The sequence below is a fragment of the Lithobates pipiens genome, unplaced genomic scaffold (assembly GCF_037356315.1).
Source record: "Lithobates pipiens isolate NorthernLeopardFrog02 unplaced genomic scaffold, aLitPip1_a1.2 Scaffold_19, whole genome shotgun sequence".
Classification (NCBI taxonomy): domain Eukaryota; kingdom Metazoa; phylum Chordata; class Amphibia; order Anura; family Ranidae; genus Lithobates; species Lithobates pipiens.
Window position 1 is genome coordinate 463,480,434 of NW_027507764.1, and position 25,167 is coordinate 463,505,600.

At 43.3% G+C, this 25,167-nt stretch overlaps 1 protein-coding gene across 3 annotated transcripts in view; it reads left to right on the forward strand.

Annotated features, from left to right (window-relative positions):
* The window catches only part of TRIM55 (tripartite motif containing 55), a 223,722-nt gene that overhangs the window by 15,956 nt on the left and 182,599 nt on the right, over window positions 1-25,167 (forward strand). The window lies entirely within an intron of this gene.

The following is a 25,167-nucleotide window of genomic DNA, read 5'->3' on the forward strand; positions in this document are numbered from 1 at the left end:
TTGAGTCGTTAGTATTGGCATATGATAGGGTAGTGGTGTTATGGGGGACTAGAAGGAGAATATAATCATGAAAACCACCTAATCAAAATAAGGGATTTTAAATTATATACATGTAGAACTTACTCCTACTGCAAGAGCTGCTGGAGATGATGAGTTCCCTGTTATGCCATAACTCTCTTAACTGCTCTGTCCAAACTGACATACTTGGTCAAAGACTAAAAGTAATTTAAGTGTTAGTACACTAACACTATATAATAAGGCACAGAAATAAGGCCACAGGCAGCTTGGTGATAAATTAGCTGAAAGTTTTATGGCAACTCAAGCAAATAAGCTGTAACTCAATAAACAGATAATTGCACAGAATGAAGGGCACTATTCTGTGACCCACTAACTGGCAATCAAAAAGGCTATAGCAAGGTTAACTACAACAGGGTAATTTGAGTCTCTAAGTGGCAATAAACATTGGTAAATAAGAGTTGTACCGCCCCAATCTAAACCCTTATAATATATAATCTATAAATCACAAAATCATACACAATGATATACAATTTCATATAAAGTGCAAGTGCAATAAAAGTGCCAAAGCGCTGTAAATCTTCTTAAATAAAGTGTGATAATCCATGCCACTCCCCCACAAATCTTATTTCACTCTGTGATTGGTGCTCCGTGCCCTTCTGGGACCAACTCACCAGGTGGTGTTGACCACCTAAGCTTACACTGAGGTAGGGCAAAAAGTGCTGGATCACAGACCCACTGTGTGTGTCAATTTCCAAGGTCAACCTCTGCAAGACACCTCACGTTCATACAGAAGAGGAATCAATCAGACTTCATTGCGTAAATCTGTTTTATTAAAATCTTCTTTAACAGATAAAAAAAATCACACTCACAATGCTAAGTGCCCAACCTGGCACTCCAGAATTATCTGTCAAAGCATAGTAGTTAGTCACCGCTGCTCCTGCCAGCATGTTTTCCACAAAGCAAAGGTGGAGTGTGAACTTAAAGTCATTTGCCCCCCCCCAGCCTGCATAACTAAATGGCATTAATTAATTCAGAGGAATAGAAATGGCCCTGGTATATACCATGTGCATACAACCCCAAAAGCGGATGGGAATATAAAGTACCTGGTGCCCAGTAATTAACGTTGGCTGACTTTAAGTGGGGCTGTTCTTTAGAGGGTACACTGTTTCTTTAAGAGTATGGTTAAATGATAAGAGATAGGCTGCTAAATAGAAGAAGTCTCTATTTGGGCTTATAGTGTGTTGCGCACATTTAGGACATGTAGTTCAACTAACTGTAACCCACAAGTTCCATAAATTGGGTCCTATATTCTCACACAGGCTGTAGTCTCAGGTCCGATCCTGAAATATTTAGCGAACCTCTCTCATACTCAGTCTCTGAAGGCAGCTTTGGCAGACTCAGATGCAGGTCCATATTCCCTCCCTGGTGGAGGTGAGCAGGCACAGCAACAGGTCATCTTAGCTCCTCACCTGATGGCTGTGGTCCTGACAGGCTGAGAGCACAGACCCTGACTATAGGTCCACACTCTTCTTTCTCCTTGCTGAACTGGTTTATTTTTCTCTTAATTTGCCCAGTGCAGGGATTTGTGGGAATTCAAGCCCACAGCCTATCAGCCTGCATAGAAATGTATGGTGTACTGTTCCTTTAAGGACTCCATGGGGTTGATTTACCAAAACTGAAGAGTGCAAAATCTGGTGCAGCTCTGCATAGAAATCAATCAGCTTCTGTTTTTTTAGTCAAAGCTTAATTGAACAAGCTAAAGTTAGAAGCTGATTGGTTACCATGCACAGCTGCACCAGATTTTGTACTCCTCAGTTTTAGTAAATCAACCCCCATATCCCAAAATCTACTGCGACACAGCAAGTCCTCTCTTTCATGCTTCAGTTGGCTCAAGCTCTCCTGCTCCCTGGTTGGCTCAATCTCTCTGCTGGGGAGAGGGGAAATCCAAACTTTGGCAACAGCAGAGAGCAGGCACATGATGAGTCAGCAAGGCCTGGTCTCTCCTATTAGTAAGGGCCCCCCATAGCAATCCATCACCGGGATCTGGGCCTCTGTCCCTTTTATATCACACAGGACTGGTATACCAGACCCAAGAAATCCAGGAGAAACACAATTATCCCTAACCTACCCAACTAGGGCAGCAATAACCACAATCTACCTACAATCTCCCCACTCTCCCTAGTCTGGTTCATAGGATCTTCCTGGCTAGCTCCTTAAATGCTCCCTAAATTCTCCCCGGGACCTAATGGGTTTCCTCCTGTCATCATAGTCCACAGTCCCATATCTAAATATATCACTAGCAAAGTCCTTCTCTCATCTCTATTCCTGCGCTGTTGATCCCTAGTGAGAGAAAGAAAACTGTGTGGTTCCCACCCCCTGAAGGGGCCCTGAAGTCAAGCCTCCACTGAAAGGGTTTGTCCCCAAAGAAACAGAATTTTTATTCACAGATTAACTTATCCTATACCCATGGTGTGTTGAGTATAGGATATGGGTTGTCACTTACTGGTATTATGGTTTGTTGAACTTGGACCTGGTGAACCTGTTTACAGTGTTGATGGCTTCTTCAAAACCATTCCCTCCACAATTGTATGTCAGTGTTCTGGGTGTTGAATTTGTTGCTTAACCCCTATCTCCATAGGCTCAGATGGATCTTCCGGTTCTAAACTAGGTGATGATATACTGACTGCAGCATAGGATGTACACCATTTGGTGGTAGATCATTGTAATGCCGCATACACTTGTAGCAGACTATCGGGCGGACTTTCCGCCGGACTTTCCGAACGAGATACTTGCCCACACACGGCACTTTTTCAGTGGACTAATACGGCGTACTAAGTCAGCCGGACTATCCGCCGTACTTTTGAAATGAACGGACTCGCCCACAAATGCGGAGGAAAGTCTGCTCATTTTGAGCGTGTCTCCAGGTAGCTGGGGCCAGCGAAGGAGGCGTCGCTGACCCCGTCACCTGGTATGGACTTAAAGGGGAACCCCTACGCTGAAAAATTGGTGTGGGGGTCCCCCCAGGTCCATATCAGACACTTATCTGAGCATGCTACCCAGCCGGCCAGGAAAGGGGGTGGGGACGAGCGAGCTGCCCCCCCTCCTGAGCCTTACCAGGCCACGTGCCCTCAACATGGGGGGTGCCTTGGGGAAGGGGGGGCCGCGCGCCCCCCCAGAGCACCTTGTCCCCATGTTGATGAGGACAAGGGCCTCTTCCCAACAACCCTGGCCGTTGGTTGTCAGGGTCTGCGGGCGGGGGGGCTTATCTGAATCCTTTAATAAGGGGGCCCCTGGATCCCGGCTCCCCACCCTATGTGAATGAGTATGGGGTACAATGTACCCCTACCCATTCACCTGTGAAAAAAAGTAAAAAAAAACACAACACACAAGGGTTAAAATAGTTTATTGCACAGCTCCGGGGGTCTTCTTCCGTCTTCGGGGTCTTCTCGCCGGACTCCTCCGCTATCTTCTGCTTTTTTGCTAGCTCTTTCACTAGCGGAGGAGCCCGACTTTCTTCTTCGCCGCCGCCCTCTTCTTCCGACTTCGGGGGTCTTGTCCCCCTCTTCGGTTCTTCTTGCCAGGCCACCGCGCCTTCTTCTAGCTCTTTTACAGGCAGTGGCCCGGTCTTCTGTCGCTGCTGCGGCCGTCTTCTGTTCTTCTCTTCTGGAGATGTTGCCTCGTCGCGGTCTCCGGTCACAATGGCAGGGACGCGGCGTGCAGGGACTTATATAGGGACATCACCGGATGATGTCCCCACCCATTATGATGTCACAGTCCCAGAGGATGCTGGGACTTTGACATCATAATGGGCGGGGACATCATCCGGTGATGTCCCTATATAAGTTGCTGTGCGCCGCGTCCCTGCTATTGTGACCAGAGACCGCGACGAGGCAACATCTCCAGAAGAGAAGAACAGAAGAACAGAAGACGGAAGAAGACCCCCGGTGCAATAAACTATTCTAACCCTTGTGTGTTGTCTGATATGGACCTGGGGGAGGACCCCCACACCAATTTTTCGGCGTAGGGGTTGCCCTTTAATTCCATACCAGGTGACGGGGGCCAGCGATGCCTCCTTCTCTGGCCCCGGCTACCTGGAGACACACTCAAAATGAGCGGACTTTTCTCCGGGCGGGAAAAGTCTGTTCATTTCAAAAGTGCGGCGGGCTGGCACACACACGTCCTGATTGTCCGCCGAAATGCGAGTCCGGCGGACAGATTGGAGTGCAAAAATACTTTCTTAGTCCGCCGGACTTTTGGGTAAAAAAAAGTCCGCCGTTGCCCACACACGGCGGGATTCCGCCGGACTTTTCCACTGGATTGTTTGATCGTGTGTATGAGGCATAAGTAGACCTCTGGGGGTCAGGAACAGACAATGGCTAGTGCTACAAAGGTTGTCTGACAACCAAGGGTTTGAAAGTAATTAATAGAAGATTAATAGATAACCATCATGGGGGAACTTCTCTGTCCTGATGCCCCAAATCTCCAAGTCTACAAGTTCTTCAGTCCTCAAAGGGGCAGGTAATTTAGGTGCTTGCTGTAGAAGTCTTGGTACAGCATAGTTACTTGAGCCCTCTTGTAGATTTCTTCTACTACCGGTAATTCGGTTTAGCTGCAGATACAACTGGCTAGCCTTGTATTCCTCTCTCCATTCTACAATGCCCAAGATTACACTTGGTACAATATCTCAAAGGCTGTTGTACATTTCTTCCCTGTACAGTGGAACCCAATGCCAAGGAAAGTGCTTTCAACTGTTTCTTTGGTGTATTCAGTAAATTTCTGCTTAAAGGTTCAAGCTTCTTCTTATGCATGTGTTGACTTGTAGATAGCAGATGTGGTCAGACATCTGATTGGTTCTGGGAATATATTTAGAGTTTCCTGACTGCTTTGCAGGTAAAAGCTCACGTAATGCTTTTATTACCTCTTCCATAGTATCTCTCACCAGTGATGGACCGAATATCCCCCAAACCAGTTTGGTTCACACCAAAACTCCCAAATATGGATTTTTTTTTTTTAGTAGTGATTTTGATGGTGGTTAAAGTGAAACTATAAAAATGAAAAATTCATTTTAAATATAGTGCCGGGGAGGGGGGGGGGGGGTCTGCCTGTAAAGTAGCGCATCTGTACCATGTATAAACCTTCTGCAGCCATGCTAAAATGAAAAAAAAATATATGGATGATATGGATTTTGAGGGGAACCCCATGGCAAAATGTAAAAAAAAAATGGCTTACCCCCCCCCCCCCAAATCCATACCAGACTCCTACCTGAGCATGCAGCCTGGCAGGCCACTGACAGCTGCTCATTTATCCATTGTTAAGGACGTGGTGGCCGGCTTCCCATCCCACTCCCTCACTGTGCCCTGATTGGACAAAGCCTTGCACCTGACCAGCTGTGCATTGCTTCAGTCAATCAGGGCTTAGAATGCACTGTGCAGCACACAGGGCATTGTGGGGTGCTTGGTGGGCAAACATCCCGTCAAGCATCCTACAAATTCAGGTGTTTCGGCGAATGGCGGAGACCACGCTGGACTAACTCAATCAGTCCCTGGTCATGGGTGGGTGATGGAGTGGCGCCTGGGCTGCTATCTCTGGATACGGCCTTAAGGTTGTTTCCACATGTGAACTAGGAAGTAGGAAGAAAAGAGCACCCAGTGTCCAGTAAATACAAGTTTAAAGGTGAATTTGAAAGCATTTATTGGAGATTGTAACAAGTATGACAAGTGTGACAAGCCTATGCATTTTGGGGGAACAGACTCCCCCTTCTTCAGGGCTGTTACTGTATGATAATAAATGGGGAAGAATCCCAAACAGATGTATCTGTAGCACAAGGATCAGACAGATTTATGTCTGAGTGTTGGCTGTGCTCGCTGAGGCGGCATCCAAGCACCCCTGGTAGTGGGAACAGGGACTGCTAGGGCAGTGGAAGTGAGCAGATATCAGGAATCTGGAGCAGTAAACTTGAGCTTGGAAGCACAGAGATCCACCGGGTAGAAATATGGAGTCAGGTCACCAGCTAAGTTTGGCAAACAACCTAAAGGGATAACATTTTCCTGTATCTCTTCTGAAATGGATTTTCTCTGAGTTTCAGGTATCCAAAACAGCTTTACTTTAACATACAGCTCTGTCACAATGCCTTGGAAAATGTAATTAGTTTGGTAGAGTAATTTTGAAAACACCTTATTTTTTTGCAGTAACTCTCTCCCCTCCTGAATCAATGTACAAGACAGTCTCTGGGATCCGATGGGGTTTACTTCCTCTTTTGATTTTTTTGATTCTTTACACGATAATAATCCTTTTATTCATTAAGGTTTTTTGGGGTTTCACAGTACAAATATTAATTAGCACAAGGATTGTGCATGTGCAGTGGTATTATAGGTGTTACACTCCCCCTATAAGGGGATTCTGTTTAGTATCACAGAATGTTTTTGATTTTTTTCAGCATCACAGAATATTTTTGAGTATTATTCGGTTCCTTTTGATCCTTGTTTCTTTATATATGTGTTTTTTTTTTTTTGGGCTTTTAACTAATAATTTTTTTAGTTTTCTTTGGTGAAAAAAGTGATGAACTCAGGGAGCTTATTTATGTAGGGTAACTAATACAAATGGTGTGTAGTTGCATGTGGTTGGATTTAGGATACTAAGAAAAAATCTGTTTGACACAATCACAGTAATTGGGATATAATAGTAAACACGGATTTAGTGTATATAGAGCTTTTAAGGAAAATAAAAGGTTAATGTAGGTTTGGATGCAACATCAGTCTGAGGTAGCGCCAGCAGCCCACAACAATTATCCAATATATGCATTGTAGACATGTCACTGGAGAAGTGATCGAGGGGGTGTACATCTCACCTAGGTTGCTACACAGTGTGAGATGGTAAATCCAGGATGGATCAGTTTCTCAGCAGCGATATGCTGCTGAGTTGTTATTTAATTTTGCCGGGCCTGGGTTTATATGGAATGGCAGGTAGGTTTGGTAGAGGGACCTGTCATTCCACATCCCCCGATCCAGTTCTGGGTTTGGGATCAGGTGAGCTTTGATCCTAATTAGCCTGGGAAGCTAAAGGCACTGCAGGGTCTGCAGGTGGTTGCTCTCAGCCAGGGAATGAACAATCTGTGTGTTGAAGGAAGCTGCAAGCACAGCCACTGCTGGAGCTAAAACTCACCCTGCGATATCCAGGCGAAAGACGCTGTGTTTGTAAGTGTCAGATAGGTGAGCAGAACCTGTTAGTAAGCGCCCAGCCGGGCTAGGACTTTTATTTTTGTTGTACTTAGAAAGCACGGTGTTGCTGTATATTTTGTTTGCTGGACTGTTTGTACCACGAATAAACGCCAAGATCTGCTTTATAAATTCCAAGTCTGCTGTGAACTGTGTCCAAACACACCCTACCCCGGGAAGATCCCTTACAATTGGTGGAGGTAGCGGGCAACACGGTTGCTAGGGGCAACGGTGTGGACAGACTTGGCTACAGCTGCTGATGTCCTGGGTGAAAGCTGCAACTACACTCCAAGAACAGTCCAGCAACATGGAGGAGATGCTGAAGCAGTTTATGCAAGTGAGTTTGCAACAACAGCAGGCTCAGACAGAGGCCAATAGACGACATGAACAGTCCATGGCTGAACAACAGCAGGCGCAGACAGAGGCCAATAGACGACATGAACAGTACATGGCGGCACAACATCAGATGCATAAGGAAGAGTTGCAAGCTTTGCGCCAAAGCCAACAACAACTTATCGAGCACCTGATAGTAAATCGAGAGGCGCCTGTGGTTGCTAATCCACCCACAATGGAGGGAGCCGCTCCAGAGATTTTTTTTGGGAGAAGGACTGTGCAGAAAGCGCTGCAAAAGATGACTGCTGAGGACGATGTTGAGGCCTATCTAACAGTATTTGAGCGCGTGGCTGAGCGAGAGAAGTTACCAGCCGCTGAGTGGGCAGAGGTAATTGCGCCCTATTTAACAGGTGAACCTCAAAAGGCCTACTATGACCTCAGTGAGCAAGAGGTTAAGGACTATACTCGGCTAAAAGAGGAGATACTTGCCCGACTAGGAGTTACTACTGCAGTCCGTGCCCGGAGGGTACGCAACTGGAGCTACAGTCTGGACAAATCAGCGAGGTCCCAGATGTATGACCTAATCCATTTGGCAAGAAAGTGGTTGGAGCCAGACACTTCTACTCCTGCACAAATCCTAGAGAAGGTCGTGATGGATCGCTACCTCCGAGCGCTTCCTACTGACCTGCAACGCTGGGTGGGACAAGGTGATCCTAGGAACGCAAACGAACTTGTCAACCTTGTGGAGAGGTTCCAGGCGACTGAGGACTACCTCCGTGATGTTCCTGCAGCATCTTCACCTCCCCGGAGCGCCAGATCTGTGCCGTCAGCTGGTAAGAGACTTCCATCTATTGGGGGAGTGTGGAGGGGTGCTGATGGGGGGAAAAGGGCTCAAGTGGTGTCTCAGGGACAAAAGACTGGTGATGGTCCCGGGTGGCTAAGGGGCTCTGAAAAGGACTCCTTGCCAAAGAGACCAGGCCCTATCCAGTGTTGGAGATGCCATGAGGCGGGACACGTGTCTGCCCATTGCCCTCTTACCTCTGAACCCATGGAATGTGACGCTAGCCGGCGTCAGTCGCTATTTGCGGAACCATCTTGTGCTGCAGTTCCTGGACTAGAGACTGAACCGCAAATCTGCAACATCACAATCAATGACTTTCCTGTTAAAGCGTTAATGGACTCAGGAAGCCTTGTAACCTTGGTGCATGCTAGCCTGGTGACTGGGGACTTAGAGTCTAAAAAGCATATGAGTGTTGTGTGCATACATGGTGATACAAAAGTGTACCCTATAGTGCTGGCTAAAGTCGAGACTGAACAAGGCACCGTACAATATGAAGTGGGTGTGGTTAAAAACCTCATGCATAATGTAATATTGGGGCGCGATTTTCCATTATTCTGGGCTCTTTGGGAAAAAAGAAAAATCCCCAAAAGGAGTGAGGATACCTCTAAGGGGGTTGCCTTGTCCACTGTGAATGATAAAAATGTGCAGGATGAAAATGATTGTTTTCCTTTGCAGGTCCTGGCTGGGGAGGAGGAGGCTCCTCCCACTGAGCAAAATATACTAGACTTAGAGGTGTCTAGCGATAATTTTGGGACTGCACAATTACAGGACCCCACTCTCAAAAATGCGAGAGAGCAGGTTGCTGTTATGAACGGGGTACCTCAGGAACCAGATGCTGAAAAAAGATTTCCACATTTTTCGGTGACTAATGATCTTTTCTATAGAGTCAATAAGGTTAAAGATGAGATTGTGGAACAGCTTCTGGTACCTAAGCCGTACCGGCGTCAGGTGCTTGACATGGCACATAGCCATGTTCTTGGGGGACACTTGGGGACTGACAAAACGCGAGAGAGGGTTCTCCAGAGGTTTTTTTGGCCGGCCATATATGATGACATTAAAAAATACTGTCAGTCGTGCCCCACATGTCAGGTTAGTGCCCCAGTGTCACATTTTCGCAGTCCTTTGGTTTCGCTCCCTATTATAGAGGTGCCTTTTGAGCGTATTGCCATGGATTTAGTGGGTCCCATTGTAAAGTCAGCTAGAGGACACCAGTATATTTTGGTAGTCCTGGATTATGCGACCCGCTATCCTGAGGCTGTACCCTTAAGAAACACTGCATCTAAAACAATTGCACGTGAGTTGTTTTATATGTTCTCTAGGACTGGGATCCCCAAAGAAATCCTAACAGACCAAGGTACGCCATTTATGTCGAAAGTAATGAAGGAATTATGCAAACTATTTAAAATCTCACACATCCGTACCTCTGTGTACCACCCCCAGACGGACGGATTGGTGGAGAGATTTAATAAAACTTTGAAACATATGTTGAAGAAAGTGGTGGCAAAAGATGGTCGTGACTGGGATCATTTATTACCCTACCTCATGTTTGCTATTAGGGAGGTGCCCCAAGCGTCCACAGGGTTCTCACCATTCGAGTTGGTCTATGGTCATCACCCTAGGGGTCTACTGGACATTGCAAAAGAGACATGGGAGAATGAGTCCACCCCATACAAGAGTGTTATTGAGCATGTAGCACAAATGCAGGACCGTATAGCCACTGTTATGCCCCTGGTAAGGGAACACCTCCAGAGGGCTCAAGAGGCCCAAAGTAGAATTTACAACCGGTCCGCAAGAATCAGGACATTCAACCCAGGCGATAGGGTCCTTATACTAGTCCCCACTGTTGAGAGTAAATTCTTGGCGAAGTGGCAAGGTCCTTATGAAATTGTTGAAAAGATCAGTGAGGTGAACTACAAGGTGCACCAACCAGGTAGAAGGAAGCCTTTCCAAGTTTATCACATAAACTTGATCAAGCCCTGGAAAGACAGGGAATCCTTGGTGGCGACAAATACTGTTAATGATTTGTCACAACCAATCCCTCCAGTCAAGGTAGGTGATACTCTATCAGTGTCACAGAAACAGGAGGCTCAGGAATTTTTACAGAAAAACAAAAACAAGTTCTCTGACCTCCCAGGGCGTACACACCTCATCCATCATCACATTGAAACTGAGCCTAGAAGCAGAGTAAACCTTAAGCCCTATAGGATACCGGAGGCACGTAGGGAAGCCGTATCTGCCGAGGTAAAACGTATGCTTGCTCTGGGGGTAATTGAGGTGTCACAGAGTGAATGGTCCAGCCCAATTGTGCTAATCCCAAAGCCCAATGGAACTTGGAGGTTCTGTAACGATTTCAGAAAGTTGAATGAGATCTCCAAGTTCGATGCGTATCCTATGCCCAGGGTAGATGAGTTGATTGAGAAGTTGGGTAACGCCAGGTACATAACCACTCTCGATCTCACAAAGGGCTACTGGCAGATTCCACTTTCTGGTGAGGCTAAAGAGAAAACTGCATTCTCCACCCCTGATGGGCTATTCCAGTATGTAGTGATGCCATTCGGGTTACATGGAGCGCCTGCAACTTTCCAGAGGTTGATGGACTTGATTCTGCGACCACATCGTGATTACTCAGCTGCCTACCTCGATGATGTGGTCATTTTTAGCCCTGATTGGGAAAGTCACCTCTGTAAGGTACAGGCCGTGTTGGATGCCATAAGTGATGCGGGGTTGACCATAAATGCCGAGAAGTGTGCTCTAGCCCTAGAAGAGGCCAAATATCTGGGCTACATTATTGGGAGAGGGTTGATTAAGCCACAGCTAAATAAAATTGAGGCAATACAGAATTGGCCTAGACCCCTGACAAGGAAACAGGTTAGAGCTTTCCTGGGTATTACGGGGTATTACCGTAGATTTGTGCCGAACTTTGCCTCAGTTGCTGCTCCACTAACTGACTTGACAAAGGGCGGAAAGACAGCAATGGTCACGTGGACCCCAGAGGCCGAGAAGGCTTTCCAAAGCCTTAAGTCTGCCTTGTGCCAACCACCTGTGTTAGTTACCCCCGATTTCAGGCGAGAATTTCTGGTCCAGACAGATGCCTCTAACACAGGCTTAGGTGCAGTACTCTCACAAGTAGTGAATGGTGAGGAGCATCCAGTGACGTACTTGAGTAGAAAACTAACCCCGGCCGAGAAAAATTATGCCATTGTGGAGCGAGAATGTTTGGCAGTAAAGTGGGCCCTAGAATCTTTAAAGTATTACTTGCTAGGCAGGAAATTTAAGTTGGTGACAGACCATGCCCCCCTAACATGGATGAAGTTAAACAAGGAGAGAAATGCAAGAGTGACTAGATGGTTTCTCTCCCTACAAAACTTTAATTTCACGGTGGAACACAGGCCAGGGAAATTACAGGCAAATGCTGACGCATTGTCAAGGGTAAGTTGTCTGTGGGGACAAAAGGCTCAGCCCTCCGGTCTGAAAAAGAGGGGGGGGATATGTAGACATGTCACTGGAGAAGTGATCGAGGGGGTGTACATCTCACCTAGGTTGCTACACAGTGTGAGATGGTAAATCCAGGATGGATCAGTTTCTCAGCAGCGATATGCTGCTGAGTTGTTATTTAATTTTGCCGGGCCTGGGTTTATATGGAATGGCAGGTAGGTTTGGTAGAGGGACCTGTCATTCCACATCCCCCGATCCAGTTCTGGGTTTGGGATCAGGTGAGCTTTGATCCTAATTAGCCTGGGAAGCTAAAGGCACTGCAGGGTCTGCAGGTGGTTGCTCTCAGCCAGGGAATGAACAATCTGTGTGTTGAAGGAAGCTGCAAGCACAGCCACTGCTGGAGCTAAAACTCACCCTGCGATATCCAGGCGAAAGACGCTGTGTTTGTAAGTGTCAGATAGGTGAGCAGAACCTGTTAGTAAGCGCCCAGCCGGGCTAGGACTTTTATTTTTGTTGTACTTAGAAAGCACGGTGTTGCTGTATATTTTGTTTGCTGGACTGTTTGTACCACGAATAAACGCCAAGATCTGCTTTATAAATTCCAAGTCTGCTGTGAACTGTGTCCAAACACACCCTACCCCGGGAAGATCCCTTACAGCATGAATACCTGTGTCTTTGTTCTTATGTTAGCTATTTTTTAATAGTGTGAGAAAAAAATGATGCCCCCTGCAGTCATGGTACTGTAATAAGTGTGTAAAACAACAGTTGTTAGACCCCTTTCACACTGGGGCATTTTTCAGGCACTTTAGCACTAAAAATATAGCCTGTAAAGCTCCTGAAAAAATGCCTCCTCTGCAGTGCCAGTGTGAGAGCCCAAGTGCTTTCACACTGGGGCGGTGTGCTTGCAGGACATTAGAGCAAGTCCTGCAAGCAGCATCTTTGAGATGGTTTACGAGCAGTGAATACACTGTTCCTCCACCGCCCCTACCCACACTTCACTATCCAGCAAGATACACGTCTCCTTGAAAAAATTTTTACAACTGTTTCTACAGAGAAATCAATATTACGGTTTATATACTACACTTGTCTTGGATAAATCAATACACCTTTTATTAAACTATTTTGTAGCAGCTGTTTTATACCTCTTGGTTATTTTAGTCAGACTATGAGGGGTGTACTACTATGCCAAATATGTTAAAGTCATAGCCATAGAGGACCTGTCACATATGAAATCATAGGATAATGTACTCTACTGTATAATCTTGAATGAAATTCATTGTCTGTATTTTTAACTCTCATTTTGATTTCTAGATACATGGTATGTGTTGGTAAATCTAGTCAAACTTTTGAAAGTATTGTTCAAATTGTTGGAACATTACCTATTTTTATTGCAATTGAAAACCAGCTATTATATATCATGAGGTCTGACTCCTTAACAGCCTGCAAGTATGTATCCAGTGGTTTAAAGATAGTTTATTGATTGACAGTACAGTTTACAGCAGAAGTGGCCCCTGCTTCATGTTAACCACTTCCGCCCTGGAAGGTTTTACCCCCTTCCTGACCAGAACACTTTTTACAATTTGGCACTGCGTTGCTTTAACTGGTAATTGCGCGGTCATGCAATGTTGTACACAAACAAAATTTGCGTCCTTTTTTTCCCACAAATAGAGCTTTCTTTTGATGGTATTTGATTGCCTCTGCGATTTTTATTTTTTGTGATATAAACGGAAAAAGACCAAAAATTTTGAAAAAAAATAAAAAATTTCTACTTTGTTATAACAAAAAACCAATAAACTCAATTTTAGTCATACATTTAGGCCAAAATGTATTCAGCCACATGTCTTTGGTAAGAATGTACACAGATTTTAGTTTATGACTGCTTATCTCATTTCTTGATAAAATGGTAGGGCAGTAAAACCCCCCCCCCCCCATGACCCCATTTTGGAAAGTAGACCCCAAGGAAATTGCTGAGAGGCACGTTGAGCCCATTGAATATTTAATTTTGTTGTCCTAAGTGATTGAATAATGACAAAAAAAAATTATTACAAAACGTTGTCACTAAATGATATATTGCTCACACATGCCATGGTTCTATGTGGAATTGCACCCCAAAATACATTCTGCTGCTTCTTCTGAGTACTGAGTATGGGGATACTACATGTGTGAGACTTTTTGGGAGCCTAGCTGCGTATGGGGCCCCGAAAACAAATCACCGCCTTCAGGATTTCTAAAGGCGTAAGAAACGCCTCCCTACCCATCAGAGTTTCGAAGGCCATAAAATGCCAAGATAGCACAAAACTCCCCCCAAATGACCCCATTTTGGAAAGTAGACACCCCAAGATATTTGCTGAGAGGCATGGTGAGTATTTTGCAGCTCTCATTTGTTTTTGAAAACGAAGAAAGAAAATAAAAATGTATTTTTTTTTCTTTTTTCAATTTTCAAAACTTTGTGACAAAAAGCGAGGTCTGCAAAATATTCACCATACCTCTCCGCAAATAGCTTGGGGTGTCTACTTACCAAAATGGGGTCATTTGGGGGGGGGGGGGTTGTACCATCTGGGCATTCCATGGCCTCCGAAACTGTGATAGGCAGTGAGGAGTGAAATAAAAAATTTACACCTTTAGAAAGCCTGAAGGCAGTGCTTGGTTTTCAGGGTCCCGTACGCAGCTAGGCTCCCAAAAAGTTTCACACATGTTGTATCCTCGTACTCAGGAGAAGCAACAGAATGTACTTTGGGGTGTAATTTCACATATGCCAATGGCATATTTGAGAAATATGTAATTTTTTGACAACTTTCTGCAAAAAAAATTAATAATTTGTCTTTTTCCCGCAATTTGTGTTACAATATAAAATATTCCATGGACTCAACATGCCTCTCAGCCAATAGCTTGGGATGTCTACGTTCCAAAATGGGATCACTTGTGGGGGTTTTGAACTGTCCTGGCATTTTATGCACACATGCCATGGTTCTATGTGGAATTGCACCCCAAAATACATTCTGCTGCTTCTTCTGAGTACGGAGATACCACATGTATGGCACTTTTTGGGAGCCTAGCTGCGTATGGGGCCCCGAAAACAAATCACCGCCTTCAGGATTTCTAAAGGCGTAAGAAACGCCTCCCTACCCATCAGAGTTTCGAAGGCCATAAAATGCCAAGATAGCACAAAACTCCCCCCAAATGACCCCATTTTGGAAAGTAGACACCCCAAGATATTTGCTGAGAGGCATGGTGAGTATTTTGCAGCTCTCATTTGTTTTTGAAAACGAAGAAAGAAAATAAAAATGTATTTTTTTTTCTTTTTTCAATTTTCAAAACTTTGTGACAAAAAGCGAGGTCTGCAAAATATTCACCATACCTCTCCGCAAATAGCTTGGGGTGTCTACTTACCAAAATGGGGTCATTTGGGGGGGGGGGGGTTGTACCATCTGGGCATTCCATGGCCTCCGAAACTGTGATAGGCAGTGAGGAGTGAAATAAAAAATTTACACCTTTAGAAAGCCTGAAGGCAGTGCTTGGTTTTCAGGGTCCCGTACGCAGCTAGGCTCCCAAAAAGTTTCACACATGTTGTATCCTCGTACTCAGGAGAAGCAACAGAATGTACTTTGGGGTGTAATTTCACATATGCCAATGGCATATTTGAGAAATATGTAATTTTTTGACAACTTTCTGCAAAAAAAATTAATAATTTGTCTTTTTCCCGCAATTTGTGTTACAATATAAAATATTCCATGGACTCAACATGCCTCTCAGCCAATAGCTTGGGATGTCTACGTTCCAAAATGGGATCACTTGTGGGGGTTTTGAACTGTCCTGGCATTTTATGCACAACATTTAGAAGCTTATGTCACACATCATCCACTCTTCTAACCACTTAGAGACATAGCCCTTTCTGACACTTTTTGTTTACGTGAAAATTTTTTTTATTTTTTTGCAAGAAAATTACTTTTAACCCCCAAACATTATATATTTTTTAAAAGCAAAGACCCTACAGATTAAAATGGTGGTTGTTTAATTTTTTTTTCGCACAGTATTTGCGCAGCGATTTTTCAAACGCATTTTTTGGGGAAAAGACACACTTTTTTTAATTTTAATGCACTAAAGCACACTATATTGCCTAAATGTTTGATGAAATAAAAAAGATGATCTTAGGCCGAGTACATAGATACCAAACACGACATGCTTAAAAATTGCGCACAAACGTGCAGTGGCGACAAACTACATAAATTTTTAAAAGACTTTAAAAGCCTTTACAGGGTACCACTTTAGATTTACGGAGGAGGTCTACTGTGAAAATTACTGCCTTCAATCTGACCTTTATGGTGCTACCTCACATGTATGGTGCAATTGCTGTTTACATTTGATGCCAGACCGACGCTTGCGTTCACCTTTGCGCAAGAGCAGGGGGAGCAGGGGTACTTTTTTTTATCATTATTTTTTATTTTTTATCTTATTTTTAAACTGTTCCTTTCATTTTTTTTTTATCATTTTTATTGTTATCTCAGGGAATGTAAATATCCCCTATGATTGCAATAGGTAGTGACAGGTACTCTTTTTTGAAAAAATTGGGGTCTATTAGACCCTAGATCTCTCCTCTGCCCTCAAAGCATTTGACCACACCAAGATCAGTGTGATAAAATGCTTTCCCAATTTCTCAATGGTGCTGTTTACATCCGGCGAAATCAAAGTTATGAAATGCTCGTAGCTTCCGGTTTCTTAGGCCATAGAGATGATTGGAGCCGTTCTGGTCTCTGATCAGCTCTATGGGGGGGGACATTCCCTCCCGCTGTTTGTAAAAGCAGTCTAGAGGCTAATTAGCTTCTAGAATTGCTTTTACATGAAAGTCGAAAAAAATGATACCAAGATGATACCTAAACCCACAGGCATCATTCTGGTATAACCACTTAAAGTCCAGAAACATACCAGTACATTGCTGGTCCTTGTTGGGCATATATTGTAATCTTTATTTTCATGCAGCCTGTGGGCTGAACAAAAAACACTGTTGCTGTCAAGATAAGGAAATCAGTGCTGCAGCTGAATGGCCTAAAAAATATAGGCTGAAGCATGGGGGCATCCGCCCCAAAAGTTAGGAGCAAATCACTCCTCCACCCCTGCTGCCCCCATGCTTCAGCATATATGCTCATTTTTTTAACTGTGGTGGTGAAATCACCTTCGACAGAGCTGGAGTCACGGCTTTATGTATCGTTGGAGCAAGCGCTGTTGCTGTTAAGATAAATAAATCCGTGCTGCAACTGAATGACGTACCTGCTAAGCAAATGATGGTTAACAATAAAACAAAGTAACATTACTGTATAACAGTAAGACCTGCAAAGCAAATACAAAAAAAAATAGTAAAAAAATAAAACATTTTTAACTCAATCTGTGCCTAAAATATATATATGCCGAAGCATGGGGGCATCTGCCCGCAAAAGCTAGGAGCAAATCACTCCTCTACCCCTGCTGCCCCTATGCTTTTTGCATATATGCTCTTTTTTATGATGAAATCACCTCCTACAGCGCTGGAGTATGTATGTATCGTGGGAGCAAACGCTGTTGCTGTCAAGATAAATAAATCCATGCTGTAACTGAATGCCGTACCTGAAAACAAAAAAATGGTTAACAATAGAACACAGTAAACAGTAAAGTATAAAAAAATTACATACCTGAAAAGCAAACATGATAAAACATAGTAACAATAAAACATTGCCAAATAGAATACAGTAAAAAAAAGCAGAACAATAGAGAGAGAATAGAGAGAGAAAGAACAATAAAACGACAACTATTTTTGTTTTGTTATTTTATATATATTTTTTACTTATTTGTTTTTTTTACTTGATTTTTTTTTTACACTTTTTTTTGTAACTGTAACTGTTGTAACTGTAAGGCCGCGTACACACGCGGGGACTGTTCGCCCAACTTTGTCCGCTGAACAGTGTTTCGGCGGACAGTCCGCCCGTGTGTGGGCTTTCAGCGGACAGTTTCAGCGAACAGTCTGCTGAACAAAGTTTTTCGGAAATTCCGAAAAACTGTCCGCTGAAACTTGGTTTCAGCGAACAGTCCCCTCGTGTGTAGGCTTGTTCGTCAAACTAAGTTCCGCGCATGCTCAGAAAGGATTTACACGCCGAAAGTTGTAATGCAGTGTATAGGACGTCGTATTTTCCGTCCCGTCGTACGTGCCGTTCACGTCATCGCGCACGGTTTCAGCAAACTGTTCGTTCGTCGTGTGTGGGCAAGTCCGTCCATGCTAATTTTGAGCGGACTGTTCGCTGAAACTGTTTGACGGACAAAGTTGAGCGAACAGTCCCCGCGTGTGTACGCGGCCTAACGGTTCCAGGTTCGGGTCTCTCAAAATGTGATGGCATCTTTGGAGACCCTGTGAAAGTGTGTCCTAGTCTGTGCAGTGCTGTACCCTACGCTAATACTCAACTAGTGTATGGTAGCGTTCAAAACATTCACCAATGCAAAGACCAGGATTGTCAGGACAGGAGGGACAATAATAGCGGGTGTCATGCTTATATCCGTGCTTGCTGCAAACACAATATCTTCTTTGGGGGGCTCGTTGGGTAGGGGTACTCGGGAGGACATACGGAAAATGCCTCTCATGCAGCTGGCTTACTGCATTTGGATTGGGAAGGTGAGGTGGAGCACCGTCTGGATCTCTGGAATTTAAGGAAGGATCCAGTCCATCTTGAAGCTCTGTATAGCACATGAGTGTTCAGCAAATCCAATTGAAATAAATAAACAGACACTTTTTTGTACCAGCATCTGGCCTTACGGGCAACTAGGTACGGCGCCAACAACTGGTCGTTGAGGTTCACCCCTCCCATATTTTGGTTATATTCTTGGACACAGAGGGACTTCCACAACACTAGTGGCTGTAGGAATTTGGACCGTCGTGTCTGCATGAAGGAAGGTAAGAACGAAAACATTCTTATTATCCCTCCACTTCACAGCGAGCAAATTACAGGCATACCCCACTTTTAAGTACACAATGGGGTTTATTTAATAAAGCTGGAAATTGCAAAATCAGGCTCACTTCTGCATAGAAACCAATGAGCTTCCAGGTTTTATTACCAAAGCTTAATTGAACAAGTTGGAGTTGGCTGGCTCTCTCCCCCAGCCTAAGACGGGAATCTACAAGCCTCTGGGGTAAGTCCCGGCAATTAGGTCGCATGGTGCCACTCCAATCTGATAATCAAACAAGTGACTAAAAAGTGGCACGCTCGTGTAATAATTGTCCACATGCAAGTGGTACCCCTCTCCGACTAAGGGTGACATCAAGTCCCAGACAATCTTGCCAGCACTCCCTATGTAGTCTGTTTGTGGGCTCTACGTGATTATCTCTTCCCTCTCTTCCCTCGTAAACCATAAAACTACATGTGTAGCCTGTGGCCCTGTCACAGAGCTTATACATCTTGACCCCGTTTCTGCAACGCTTGCTGGGAAGATACTGTTTGAAAGACAAGCAGACAGAAAACGTAATCAGGGACTCATCAACACAGACAACTTTATGGGGAGAAAACAAGTCTGCAAAACATTGGTTGAAGTGGTTTACGAGGGGCCGAATTTTGTAGAGCCAATCATATCCAGGGTCTCCATGAGGACGCCAGAGTTCATTGTTGTTGAAATGCATGAACCGCAAGATCTGCTCGTATCTACCCCTGGTCACGGATACAGAGAACACTGGCATATGGTGCATTGGGTCAGTGGACCAATATGACCGCAACTCACTCTTTTTATATCCCATGAGGGGGGATATGACCTGAGTAACAAAATATACTGCGTTGTCTAGACAGTAGCAGCCAGCACAAAAGTGTAAAATAAACAGAAATAAATATGGAAAATGTGCAGTGCTAAACAGATAATAATCAATATCAAAAGTAAAATTGACATGTGAAGAAAATTAGTAATCAATGTGAACATATAATCCTGTGAAAAAGTAATGTCCAAAATATAAACATGAAGCAACACAAGCAAGTCCCAGTGCAGCGATGGATGCAGCAGGTTAATAAATGGGCAAGTTAACCCAACCAGGAGGAGAAAAGAGAGGAAGAACAGGGAACATAGTGTAATTCCGTAAGGAATATTTATTATGTATACATAAGAATTGCACTTACATTTCCAAAGTAAAAACAAGCGCTTCAAATCAGACAGTAACCAGGGGATCAGCGTAACAAACCGATGTGTTTCGCCTAAACGGGTATCATCTTGGGTGCTGTTCCATAGTAGTTACTGATATATGAGCCCACCATAATGAAAAGCAGCTCTGACGCTCATTACAGACACTTCTGAGGTTACTTCTGGTTTTGGGCAAGAAGTGTGTCCAGATGGTTAGCATGCTATTTCTAGTTGAGACCAAAATGGCACCGGCAAGTGTGTTACAAGCCTCGTTCTGGAGTGCTGAAACAGGAAATAGCCCAATATCACACAGAACGGTCTGAATGTATATCACAAACCGTGACATAAGCGCTGACACTAGCACGTAACTGAAAACAGCTAGGTGGAGTTACAGCGAAGTAAAAAATCTATATTTATTAATATAATTGTAAATTAAAAGGAAAAGGCAAAATATTGGAAGGAAAGAAATATTGAAATGTAGTGATAATCAAAACAATGGCGACCATCTTAAAGGAGACCTATATATTAAATGTGACACATTAGTTAAGTGGTTTGGACTGAAAAAAGAATATTGATAGACAATATTCAATGAAACCACCTTAGATGTTCACCACCTTAGATGGGGCGCCATTGCTGAGCATGCTCACTTGTGCTGGTACATAGTTGTAGAAAGATGGGGAATTTATCTCTTCTAAGACTTTCAATGATATTTCATACATATATGTATATATATATATATATATATATATATATATATATATATATACATACTGTATATATATGTATATAGTTTATATTATATATACTTTATTTAAGCAGTTTAAAAGCAGATCGTCTTTAAACAATATACCACATATTTAAGTACCATTTAGGCTATCATGTCATGCTCGAAACATTATTTCCATGTGCAATTCCCATGTTTCTAGCACGACTAATGTTTAGGTCTCTGTTGTCTGGGAGCTATAGTGAATTCGATTTTGGGAGTATTTTTTTCCCATAAGCAAATTCATTTTAGAGCTAATTAGCCGTGTTTTAGCTATTTTGAGAGTATTTATTCTCCCATTCTCATATTAGCTCTATAGTAAATAAACCCTAGTGCATTGTTATGCATTACTGTAATACAGATTGTGAGGGGAATAAGTCCTTACAAACAATAAGAGAACTTTTGGGTAGAGAAGACCCAATTAATTCACAAATCAGGCAAATCAATCAAGTTATTAACAGTGCACAGACTTACCTATGATAGATTTACATTGCTCTTTTATTTATATTACTCTATTATTTACCTTTGCTTCCTTTGTGTGTGCATGACTTTCAGCTAAAGGGTAGCTGGGAAGTCATCTGAAGTCAGATAGTTGCTCCCCCTGTGCATTCCTCAACCTCATGCTGAACACACATGCTGTCTCAGCATTAAAAAAAAAATAAGAACATTAGAAATTTGTAGATGTTTTGTGTTTTTCAAAATGCATCCAGTCCTTTTTGGGCTGAATGTGCACCAGAATGAGTTACTGGGGAAAGGTAGTCTGTATTTTACAGCAAAGAAACCTTTCTGCAGGTCTCTCTCTTTCCTCTTGTAGTTGCTGGGCACTTGAACATGGCTGCCTCTATGGGGGAGATCTACTAAAACTGGACCATTCTGAATCAGGTGCTGCTGTGCTTAGTAGCCAATCAGCTTCTAATTTCAGCTTGTTCAATTAAGCTTTGATAATAAAACCTGGAAGCTGATTGGTTTCTATGCACAGCTGCACAAGATGTTGCACTCTCCAGTTTTAGTAAATCAACCCCTATTTGTCCTGTGACCACTATCACTGCGACTTGAAACTGAAGGAAAATCTTAAAACTTGTCATTGTCAGGCCCATTGTCTAAGATAGCTTGCTGGACACTGGAACATTTCATCTCCAGTATGAGCGGTAGCTAAATTTGGGCATTAATAAACCCAGAAACATTTATTATATTGAAGCCTACAAATTCTTAGATGTGATAGCTGCATTAGTGTTCTTTTTAGCCTTATTTTAATCTATGTTCATCTGATGTTCTAGCCAGTAAATATGTTGTTTTTCAAAAGAACAAGCTCTCTTCCAGATGTATCAGTTACAGAGATGGCACAAACCATTTAACCATGATAGGGGTGCTTACAGTGATCAGCATTTATGTAAAACTTTTATACCAAAAGATAAAACGTTTTGTTATAACTGATTATAAAGTGTTAAATGGAGTTTGCCTTGTGTCAGTGTATTTAAATCAGCTAGTACATTTAACCTTACCCTGCCCTCCATACTGACAATGCTGCTGTCTGCTATGCCTCATGTGGTCCAGAATGGGGACACTATAATACAGGAGGTATGTTACTAGCCAGATCATCAGGTGAAAAAGCCTAAAAAAGATAACTAATACAGTTACCACATCTGATGATTGATAAGCTGCAATATATCACATTTCTGGTTTTGGGTTTAATACCACTTTAACCATCATTGAGACTGTTATAACAAACCAAAGGCATTGAAAAAAAGAAACTCCTAAGAGGAGAAGTGTTTGTTAAATCTAGATGAAAATAATAGTAACTGCAAACATATAAACAACAATAAAAACTCAGGTTTTGCAACCCTAAATTGTTCATATCTACTTTATTCACAAGCTGATTGTACCCCATACCTAACCTCCTTGGCGGTATTCCCGAGTGTGGCCAGGAGCTAAATTTCAGTACCATTAGCGGTAACCCCGGGCCACACTCAGGACTGCATTGCAGGATCCTGGAAGAGGTGACTTACCTTGTACCCACGATCCCACGATGTACTCGGCCGTATTATCCGCCCAATGCTCTGTACGTTTCCGGGTTCCCTTCCCTGTGAGCACCACAACGCAGGGGGTGGAACCGGTGGCAAACTCAAAATGTATAAATCACAACACACGCAATGCATTGTAATCTTATTGGATTACATTACTGTATCAAATCATTCGACCTCAGTTTGTCCCCAGTGCTTTGTCCAGTGCCCTTGCCTGCAGTTTTACTGCTCTTTCTGCCTGGAAACTGGAGAACGACCATGGCATCCAAAAAGCGTGCCTCTACATCAAAAGCGGTTTATGAAGTTTTCAAGAAGTAGAAAGTTAAAAACCAGCGACCAAAGATGACATTTGGAAATTTCTGGGTCTAATAATTTTTCAGGGAGTGGTGGGGAAACCCCAGCAGACGTGGTATTGGATAACCAATAAATTACCTGCCACCCCATTCTTTGGCATGATCATGTCGAAGTACAAATTTTTCCCAATAATTAAATATTTTGCACTTTCAAAACAATGAAGATGAATGAATGATTCTGAAGAATTTCCAACAGAGCTATGTGCCAGATAGAGTCATCAGCATAGATGAAAGTCTCATGGCCTACAAGGGAAGGCCCAGCTGGATGCAATACATGGCATCATAGAGAGCACGATTTGATGTAAAATCCTTCATGCTATGCGAATCGACAACTGGCTACATTTGGAATTCAGTCCTATATACTGGGATAGGATCCAAATTCAACCCAAAATACAGCAATTATGGTATGGCAACATCTTCCGTTCTTTCACTGATTGAGCCATTGCTAAATCAGGACCATTGTGTAACTACAGACAATTTTTACACATCCCCTGAACTTTATGAGTTACTTCTACAGAACAAAACTTATGCCTATGGAACCATTAGGGCTAAACGGCGTGACATGCCACCAATCTTTGGCAATAAGAAGTTCAAGACTGGAGAAATGGCTGCCTGGAAGAAAGGCAAAATGATGGCACTGCAATGGCGTGACAAAAAAGATGTGTGCCTAATGAGTACAATCCATAATACCTTCACTGATGATATGATACGCACAAAAGGTGGGAAAGACATCATGAAGCCACAAGTAGTGATAGAATACAACAACACCATGGGAGGTGTTGACAGAGCCGACCAAGCAATGACATTCTATCCAGCAATGAGAAAACAACAAAAAAAGTACTACAAGAAGATCTTCAGGCATCTTCTTGAGCAATGCTTGTGGAATGCCTACATTCTACTCAAAAAAAAGCGTGACAAGCCTGTGGCTCATGCTGACTTTATTTGGAAAGTTGCCAAACTGATCTTTCTGAACCACCAAACACTAATGGCTGTGAATAGAGCTGGACATTGTGCTGCTGGAGTTGTAAACACGGAACGCTTGACTGGTCATCACTTCATGGACTACAGCCCACCAACCGAGAAAAAGTCATTTAAGATTTTGTGATTCAAACTTTATCATACCCGGGATGTCTACTAGACTCTTGTTTGGACAAGTTAGTTATTCCTAAGAATTACAGTCCTACAATATAAAACGCCAAATTTCCATGGAAAACAATTGTACCACTTTCAGCATTAAAAATTTGACATAATCATACCACCAGGGAGGCTAAAGGGGTTTTAAAGACAGCAGATTTTTTATCTTAATGCATTCTATGCCCCCCTAACATTTTCCTGAGGTCCCTCTCTATCCAGCGATGTCCACAACTTTCTCAGCCATCTGAGATTTTCCCTCCTGATTGGCTGAGACACAGCAATGGGGCCATGGACTGCTGCTGCTGTCAATCAAAGTCGGCTAGCCAATCAGGGGGGAGAGAGGGCTCGGCTGGGTCGGGGCTCCGTGTCTGAATGGGCTGTGACTCAGCTTTGGTGCCCCCATAGCAAGCTGCTTGTTTTGTGGGCACTGGACAGGAGGGGGGGACCAGGAAAGCCAAAGAGGGACCTGAGAAGAGGAGGATCTGAGCTGCTCTGTGCAAATCCACTGCAATAAAGCATGTAAGCATAACATGTTTTATAGAAGACTTTACAATCACTTTAATGATTAGTATAACCCTTAATCCCCCTCCCAAGATTAATGTCAAACGACTCATCTCCCTGCAGTTACCCAAAACTTTTCTGCAGTAGTAGTATTTAATCATTTTATGTCGCTTTCAAACTCTCAAACTAAGATTGTTTATTGTAGTGATAACCATAGACTGGTCATGGACAGGCGGATTTTGGAAAAATACAGTGAGTATTTTTTGATGTCTGTGAATGTTCTCATGTCATGGTATAGCTACTAATTTGTCATATTCAAATGGACCTGTTCTATAATCTAGAAGCTGAGGAATCCATTTCGACTAGTGGTGATGGTGAAACGTCTTCAACAAATTAAGAACACATCTAGTTGAAGATAGATAACTACTACTAGCTA